Source organism: Engystomops pustulosus, chromosome 3, assembly GCF_040894005.1.
Source record: "Engystomops pustulosus chromosome 3, aEngPut4.maternal, whole genome shotgun sequence".
Classification (NCBI taxonomy): Eukaryota; Metazoa; Chordata; class Amphibia; order Anura; family Leptodactylidae; genus Engystomops; species Engystomops pustulosus.
In genome coordinates, this window is record NC_092413.1 from 234,833,193 (window position 1) to 234,842,132 (window position 8,940).

Genomic DNA, 8,940 nt, shown 5'->3' on the forward strand with positions numbered 1-8,940 from the left:
TCACACGGTGCTTTTAATCCACTGTTTGTCCTGTGCATCTAGTGGTTTGTGCCACAACAGCTTGTAATATAGTGCAATCTTTTTTAAGAATCCCTAATAAAAGTGATGTTTTACTTTATTTTTTCATTTGTCCGGATATGGGTTAATCTTGACTGCCCAAAGGCAGTTTTGTAAAATATTTCCTCTGAGTCTAATCCCTGCTGTGACAATAAGGTCCATTGTTTTTTGTATAGAATATGCGTCCTGCATGGCGCTTGTGTTCAATCTGGTTGTCAAAAGGTTCCTGAAGTCTTCCAGCCATCTGCAAGACATTCTAAAAAAGACATTCTAAAAAAGACACTGTGCACGCACTTCAGCCATTCTTACAAAGAAAGGCACACCCTCCTCGAGTTGCAGCGCCAGAACGGCCTACCCCAACATAGTCTGATATGCGATGTTTCCACCCGTTGGAATTCCAGCCTCCATATGTTAGACCGTCTGTATGAACAGAGAACAGCCATTAATGATTTTTTGATGATGTAAGTGGACCGTAGTGCTCCCCTGTGTAACTTTGATGTCAGCCACTGGCAGCTCATGCGTGACACCTGTCGCTTGCTCAGGCCCTTTGAAGAGGCCACGTTATTTGGCAGTCGCCAGGACTGCAGGATGAATAACATCATTCCACTGCTTTATGTCCTGGAACTCAGGCTGCAAAATCTGTCTGGTCAGGGCACTGGAGAAGTGGAGACTACATCTCATGGCCACATAAGTCCAGTGGGGGCTGAACTGGAGGAGGACATTGGAGCACAAGCAGAGTCTGGTGAAATTAATGTTTTTTCTACTCAGGTGAGTGGAAGTGAAAGAGAATGGAGAAGGAGCATCCGGAGGAGGCAGAAGACGAGGCAGATGACCCAGAAGCACCGTGGCAGTATACTGTGGAGATGGAGGCCGGGAGTCCTCAAAGTCACTTGCGCAGGTGGCCCGCAGAATGCTACTTTGCCTAACTAGTGACAGCCGAATAGTCAACATCCGCCATAGGGATGAGTTTTGTCTCTCCACCCTCCTGGAACCTCGCTATCGGTCAAAAATGGGTGACTTTTTCCCAGCTGCTGAGAGGGAGGAACAACTGGCATACTATAGAGAAATACTGTGCACAGAGTTGGCCGCTGCCTATGTGCGCCATTGTCCATCCTCTGTCAGGTCTGACAGTCATCGCTCACGTACTACTGCCACTGCTGCTGTGGGGAGATGGGTAAGAGCAGTAGCAGCTCCATCAGGAGCAGCTTAAATCTGGATTCCTTAATGAGCAGCTTCCTTCACCTGCCTAGTGAGGAGGGTAGCCGCAGGACATGGAGCAGATCCTGCACCAGCAGGTGGTGGCCTACTTGGACAGCAGTTTACCACCCCAGGTAGAGGATCCCCTGGACTACTGGGCAGCCAAACTTGATACGTGGCCGCAACTTGCAGAGTTTGCAGTAGAGAAGCTGTCCTGCCCGGCCAGTAGTGTGGCATCAGAGGGGGTGTTCAGTGCGGTGAGGGCCATTGTTACCCTAATGAGAACCCGCTTGTCCACCCTGAATGTGGTGAGACTGACCTTTGTCAAGATTGGCTTGGATCGGCCAGGATTTCAACACAGCAATTCCTTATGCATCAGATTAGATCAGTCATGAAGCCTCCCCCAAACATTGAGAAATGAGTCTGGGTTCTAACTACCGGACTCAGCCACTATTCTGATGCTGCCACCCGCCTGATGCCACACATCTGGTGCCAGTTGCTCCACCTGCCTCCTACCATCTTTACCAGGGAATGGAATTTTCACCCACCTTCACACTCTGTCATTGTGCCACTCTGGCCACCTCCATAATTTGTCATTGTGCCACCCTGGAACACCCTCTGATTTCCATAATGCTGTTTTCACCCTCCGCCGCTCTATGATGTTGCCACTATGTTTTGTTTTCCCCTCTGTCAGAAGGATGAAAAGCCTCAGGAACGATAGCAAAAAGCTGGAGTGGTTGTAGAACACAGAGGACATGCAAGTATCCCATTTACTGGTCATCTCTATTCTGGATCAGCTCCCGTTTGTTTTTGGCTTTAGCAATACTGATGGATTATTGACCAAAAGAGGACATTGACGGACGAAAAGAAGGGCAAAATGATCAGTGACGTCAATGCAGAATTACTGCCGACACCCTCTGCACTCTTTGGGGGGGTTTCTACATGTATCTGCGTGTAACAGAACAGGTTCTGTCGTAATCTATGGAATCATCTGATGTCACTGTAAGAAGAGTGCACTCTGTGATGTCATAGTGGGATCTTGGACCTCAGCTCGGTCCTTTAGAGCTGGCACAGACGTTACCTTGTCAGGCTGCGTTCCCGCTTCGCTTATTTGGTTAAATTGGCCTCTGTAAGTGCACATGGAAGTGAAACGATTCTAAGAGCGGCGGCTGTCATGTGCGTGTCATACTAAGAACACAGACCAAACCGCGCTCCCTATGCATATTTAAGCATGGCACAACGTTCTACAACACCCTACAGGCTCTCTGCAGCCAGGAAATACCTGGTTTTTAACTAGAATTGGGATATTGTGTAATTGCAGCTGTAACTACAGCCTGGCAAGGCAACTGTTAATTGTGAAATTTAATTGTCTAATGTTTCTGTAACAAAAGCTGGAAGGTGATTGGATAGGTTGTACCACCTGACCAGGGGAGCATATAAACCCCTGGTTGGCCAGAAGCACATGGTTCAGTCTTACCTCATGGTCTGTCTGCCACAGACAGCATCCCAACTTCAGGAACTTCTAGTGCCTCAGACTTAAGCCCAGAACTGCAGCTCCACCACCGGACTCAGTTCCATCTGCAACAGCCCAGCCTGCATCTACTATCAGACAGCGTGTAATCTTCTTGTGGACCGCCTCTCCATGACTCCCCCAGCTTGAGAATCTGCTATTACCCATTTTGGCCATTGCCTGCCGTTCAATAAAGAACTATGAGTTGATTTTCACAACGTTGTCTCTGTCTGGTCCCTGGATACGGCTGTTACCACCACGGGCTCCCCATCCATCACCCAGGGACTCATCCTACAGACACTCAGGGGTTGCCCCAGGGAGAACCAGTACATCAGCCTCTCCCTCCATATCATTTCTTGCACACACCACCTGCTGGAGACCTGCCAGGCTGTAGGACTGACCTCCGGTCCCCATAACAAGCACCGCGACACTAGCATGCCTAGGCCACAACCACCAGCCACTCCGGTATTCTGGGCCCCGGCTACCTCCAGGCCCCAAGAAAAGGCCCCGGTGGGTGGTGTTGCAAATGTCCTGTTGGGGGTCTTTATGTTGGAGAGATAGGACAAAAACTTAAGGACCAGCTGAGGACTCTTTACCACAAAATAAAAGAGGAGCAGAAACATCTGCCTGTGGCCAAACACTTCTGCAGTCCTGGTCAGAACGCCCTGGCATTAAAGGGCAATTTCCGGGCACACAATGATTTTGAGAATATAAATTTATGACCCTCCAATCCCCCACAGACCTCAACTTATCAGAGAGATTCATGACCCACCACAACATCTAACACATTCTCCTGAGTATTGGGGTCATCAGAGACATCACACTGCCCAATCATTACAGATGATGAGTTAAAGGTGTTGTCCAGGATCGTTGGCTTAGAACAATGAAGTATTTCCCTCTCTTCACTGCTGAGGTCATGTTGATGGCACCAGCCTCCAAACCTTGTGCCCTCTTACTGTCCCGTGTGTCATCCATGAGTAGGGTCTTCTTACACACCAGTGAGCAGGACTCGCTCGGACACACCACATGTGCAGGTATCATGATAATGCTGCAGCCTCAACCCAAGAACCTAAGAGGGGCCTTGGCACTTCCATCTAGTAATGAGCACCACCCGATCAGCAGGTAGGTAATGTTAAACGTCTGGAGCTTATTTTGGCCAAACCCTCCACGCTGCATTTCTGTTGCATTTAAAAACGCAGTGAAACTGCTGCATGTGAACACACCTTTAGGTTATCTGCAGCATTCATATGGTAATGATACATAATGATACTGACACAACACGACTGCTAGAAAACAGTGTAACGTGCGTAAGAACACACAAATACACGGCAAATCTCTACACCTGGTGACACCCCGGACCGAGGCTTCAGGTGCTGCAGGACCAGGACCAGGGGGAGGTAACACTGAGCTGCAGCAGGTAACGTGTGTCTGCATGGAATTGCTGCTGGCTCCATGATACACCCGTTCTCCTGCTAGAAGCCCCTCCCACAAGTTGGATCAGCTTAACCCCTACGGGACTCCGCCTCTTTTGGCCTTAAGGACGCGGCCCCATTTTTCAAATCTGCCCTGTGTCACTATAAGTGGTTATAGCTTTGGGACGCTGTGAGATATCCAGGGGATTTTGAGATTGTTTTCTCGTAACACATTGTGCTTCAAATTAGTTTAAAAATTTGGATGAAATCTTTTGCGTTTAGTTATGAAAAAAACTAAATTTTGCAAAAATTTGGAAATATTCTTTATTTTCAACGTTCTAAAATCTCTACATTGGATGCAGATGTCACAGCACCCAAATAACTTCATCACTTACATTTCCCAAATGTCTGCTTTATGTTTGATGGTTTTTTAAGATTCCACATATTTTACTAGAATGTTATGAGGCTCAGAATTTGGGGCCATTTTCCACATATTTTGTAAAATCACCAAAACCCGTATTTAGATGGAGCTGCTGTGAGAGGCCTAAATAATAGCGAGACTCATAAATTACCCCATTATGGAAACTGCACCCCTCAATGTATGAAAAACCACTTTTAAGAAGTTTGTTAACCCTTTAGGTGTTATATAGGGGTTAAAACAAAATGGAGCTGCAGTCTACAAATTGTAATATTTTTTCACAATACACTCATTTTGGGTGGAAAATTAAACATTTACAATGGATTAAATGAAAAAAGGCTCCACAAAGTTTGATCCCCAATTTCTCCCGAGTGCGGAAACCCCATATGTGGTGGTGACTGCTGTACGGGCGCACGGCCGGGCGTAGAAGGGAAGGAGGAGCATATAACGGGGAGGAGCATAGAAGGGAAGGAGGAGCCATCCAGATCAGATTTGCTATGTCACATTGTACAGGCTATAATTTTTTTTCTTTTTTTATTGTGGACCTATAGGGGCTTATTTCTTTTGCCACATGAGATGCACTTTTCTGGTAGGTAATTTTGGGGCTTCTATAGCTAATTGGTGAGATTTTAGTAACTCTTTGTTGGTGAAGGAAATGAAAATCATCAATTTTTTATCAAGATTTTTATGGGGTTTTTTTTTGGTCGTTAACCCTACTGTAAAAATAGTATATTATTTTTATTCTATGGGTCGCCACGATTACGAAAAGACCTCATTTATATAGATTTTTTAGGGTTTCCCATTTTTACTGAATAAAAAGTAATTTGGCAAAAATGTTGTTAATTTTAACATCACCGTCTTTCATATGCAGAACTTTTTTATTTTTTTTCGCCTCACAAATCTGTTTAAGGGCTTATTTTTTGCGAGAAGGATTTTTCTTTTTAGTGGTCTTATTTTAGAGTGCAAAACATTTTTTAAATAACTTTTTAGAGCATTTTTTTTATAAGGTATTAATTGAAAATGATCTTTTTTTTAAGCTTTTTGGGTTTTTTTTTAATGGGGTTCACTTTGCGGATCTGATAACGATTCAGTTTTATTATGCAGATTGTTACGGACGCAGCGATACCAAATATGTGGGGGTTTTGTGTATTTTATTCAATTGTACTGAATAAAAACCAATTTGGAGAAAATCTTGTTCATTTTAGCATCACCATCTTTTCATATGCAGAACTTTTTTATTTTTCGCCTCACAAATCTGGTTAGGGGCTTATTTTTTGCGAGAAGGATTGCTCTGAGTGGGCTTATTTTAGAGTGCATAACATTTTTTAAGTCACTTTTTAGAGCATTTTTTATAGGGTATTAATTAAAAATGATCTTTTTTCGGAACGTTTTTGCGTTTTTTTTCTCCATCGTTTACCATGCAGGTCCAGTAACGATTCTGTTTTATTATACAGATTATTACGGACGCGGCAATACCAAATATGCGGGGGGTTTTTGTGTTACTTATACTTTATTAAGTGTTTTTATGGGAAAGTGACATTTTAGGGGCTTATATTTTAATGTATTTATTTTTTATTTATTCTAATGTGTAGTGTTTAGTGGACTGCCTGCATATCCTTTCCCCAAAACCCAGATAGGTCCACCCAAATGTCCCCTTTAACTCAGCCGGAAAAGACCACAGACACGTTTTAACCTTAAACTTTGTGGTATGACGACTAGAGAGTCGGCCACAGCTTTATTTAACTTATAACAAGTAACTCCTACTCGTAGAGTAGCACCGTCAAATATAACAAATAAACCCGGGCACCTGTGACCCGCCTTTCAGAGGGCATGTAGGTCACAAACCCGATATAAAAACCGCCAGGGAGGATGACATGTACCCCTTACATGTCACTCCGACCCCCCAACAAATCCGATAGGAAAATATCCAAACCTATATCGGCCAAATGGACCCCATCAGGTAGCAGCAGGCCCCTGTTATCCCCCTCCAACTCTCGATGCCTGACCACAACACCGCCTCTTTCGCTAACAAAACGCGACACTCTGGTGTTCAGAAGCCGCCTCCCATGCTCGATGGCGGCCACATCCCTGGCGCCTTCCCATACTGCATGAGGGAGAATTTCAGACCATACCAAAATGAATCGAGAGAAGAATGAGGAGAAACGCTCTAAATCAGACTGAATAAGGGCTTTCAGTTCTCCTAAATGCACAAAACATAAATTGTTTCCCCCCAAATGTAAAACCAAGATGGAAGGGGCTTCGGCGTAGCGGCTGATGTCCACGAGTTCCGGTAGGGCCTGCAGTCATCGCAGGCCTCGAATTCCCCGCCAGCGGACATCCGCATTGTAAAAACCCATTGATCTGCCACCAGGTCGTATCATGGCTCTTTGCTCGGCCCAATAGACGTGAGAATGCCCCAGGATCCAAACGTTTGGACGTGAATCTATAATGAAAAAACAATTAATTAATAACCAGATCGGGGCGAATATAACCTGCAAAGCAATCAGAACGCCAGCGCCCTATCCTCTGCACGTCAGCATCTGACAGGCCTAACTCACTGGCAGTAGTCGCAGCGCCAATACGAAAAGAGTGAGTACCGAACTCACCCGATGGAAGGCCTACTTCCTCAAGCACCCTTTTAAATATGGACGTAGATTGGAAACGAGTCAGAGGCGAACTATCAGCATGTGAGAAAAAACTGGGTACCCCCAACCCTAACCTCCATAAATTCCGTTGCAGCAGCCACCGGGCAAGCAGGACCCCCTACCTGATGCAGCGCTACCCAACAGCCCTTACCAAACACATCCGTCTTGGAACGACGAATCCAAAACCTCAATCCTCCTGCCGAGACTGACACATCCTCAAAAAGCAGACCCCCAGGACGCGCTGCGCTAGGTGAAACCAACTCCGACACTCTCAATGCCCTAAAGAAAGCAAAAACAAAAGCGACCCAAAACAAAAGAACCTCAAAGGAATCCTTACACACTGCATGTAAGAAAGGCAAAAGGCGCAATAGAATTGAGAACGAGACAGGACGACGTGCCTCCCGCCGCACGGAGCCCTTTTTCCAACCCTTCAACACCTGCCGAATGAAAAAACACTGCGTTACATCAGACCACCCATAAAGCTTGAAGAAGAAGGAAACGCCTGCCAACCACCGTTGTGCCCCTACACCCGATACCCCTTGAGCCCTTCTGATGATCTCAGCAGCGGGAGAAGCTGGCTTCCAGGGTTGACCATAGGGTGCCTGGGCATGGGGTTCCCTGCGCGTCCGCCAAAGGACATAGACTCCGAAAGACCTGCCAATTGAAACGAGACAATGCGTCAGCAACGGATTTATCCACTCCCGGAACGTGACGGGCTCTGAAAGAAATATTATTTTGCAAACACCTCAAAACAAGCCTGCACAACAGTCCAGAAGATTATGGATATGTTGGACATGGCCGAACCCCACAGTTCCACTGCTGCTAATGTTGGGAATAACTCTAAAAGCGCCAAATTTCCGCACCAACCCCTCTCTCGCCAGCACTCGGGCCAGGGCTCGGCACACCAGGCAGAGCCAAACAGCACACCAAAACCCAAACTTCCAGACGCATCAGAGAACAGCTGCAAATCAGGGCTAGCAATGGCAGGTTCCCGCCAGCAAGTCCTCCCATTATAAGAGGACAAAAACAGATCCCATACCCGCAGGTCATCTTTTATGTTACGTGTAATCCTGATTCTGTGGGATGGGGACCCGATCCAGGCGGTGGCAAAGGAAAGGCTGCGTGAGAAGACCCGACCCATGGGCATAATCCGGCACGCAAAAACCAAGAGACCCAGCAAGGACTGCGTCGCTTTTGATGCTGCTAAACAAGCCGCAAATGCTAAACGCAATTTTAGCAATTTATCCTCAGGCAGCCGAAATACCATAGCTAATGAATCGATTTCAATGCCTAGAAAAGATAACACTGTACATGGGCCAGCCGTTTTTTCAGCTGACAGAGGCACCCCAAAGCGCTGCGCCAAATATTGGAAAGGAGTCAGGAGGAAAGAGCAGTGAGAAGAATCACGAGGCCAACAAACAAAAATCGTCCAAATAATGAGTAACCAGTCTGGAGGATTTTTGAAGGAACTCCAAAAATGTTCTAAACACTTCAAAGTAATAGCATGAAATGGAGCAGCCCATAGGCAAACACATGTCGGAATAAAAATACTCATCCAGCTGGCAACCCAAAAGATGGAAACAATCTTCATGAACTGGTAACAATCTGAATGCGGACTCAATATCCGACTTTGCCAGGAGGGCGTCTGGGCCCGCGGCACGCACTAACTCAATGGCCCGGTCGAAGGAAACATAAGAAACC